Below are 1,008 nucleotides of genomic sequence, written 5' to 3'. Positions count from 1 at the left end.
TGGGTTCTTTACAGCTTCTGGCTATTATAAATAAGGCTGCTATGAACATAGTGGAGCATGTGTCCTTATTACAAGTTGGAATATCTTCTGGGTATATGCCCAGGAGAGGTATTGCTGGATATTCCGGTAGTACTATGTTCAATTTTCTAAGGAACCACCAAACTGATTTCCAGAGTAAAACTCCTATTTTTTATTTTAAACTTTATTTTAAAAAAATGAAGAAAAGAAATTCACATACCAAATTAACCAGACCAACAAACTTTTTTTTTTAATAGTAAAACTCCATATTGCATTATAAAATGGCTAAGTTAGTTTGGGGTGTAGAAATGCTTAGATGATATAATTTATTTGGATCATGCTACTGTTCCTCCTACTAAAGCTAAATAAGAGTTGTCTCTGTTAAATAGTTGTTGTTTTTTTTTTTAAACTCATGACAAGTTTTCTTCTGACTTTTCTGCTAAAATGTGTCAAAGTTTCACTTTCCTAAACTGTCTGTAATTCTTCCAGATATTGATGTCTCCTTGTGATTTCACAGTGAATGCTTGTTATCAAATGGAATACCAGTAGATGTACACATATGATCACTAACTGTACTGTGCCTGTCATTTCTTCCTGACCCCCATCCTTTCCCAAGCTCTAGTGGGATGGTCTTTGAGATAACATCGACTGGATTCCACGATTCTAGGAATTGTGAGACACCACTGCCTCCATCTGCTCTTGCAGGAGCCTCCCTTCTCCATCAAGAGCGGTGGCTGATTTATGTGCCTTCTTCCCTGGAGTCCGCGCTGATGGAGTCAAGAAGACTTTTGAGCATTTGAGTCCCAAGACTCGATGTCTGTGGACCCGTTAATGCCAACTCTAGGAGTAAACCTATGAGCAGGCCCACTGTCCACCCATGCAGACAGGATGAGGGAGAGACTGAAGATTCAGTGCTGAATACAGGTTGGCTAGCAGCTCAGATAATGGACTTCTCAAAAACAAAATCAATCAATCAATAAATCAATAAAT

This window comes from Mus pahari, chromosome 2, assembly GCF_900095145.1.
Source record: "Mus pahari chromosome 2, PAHARI_EIJ_v1.1, whole genome shotgun sequence".
In the NCBI taxonomy this organism is placed as follows: Eukaryota; Metazoa; Chordata; class Mammalia; order Rodentia; family Muridae; genus Mus; species Mus pahari.
This window is presented reverse-complemented; position numbering follows the sequence as displayed.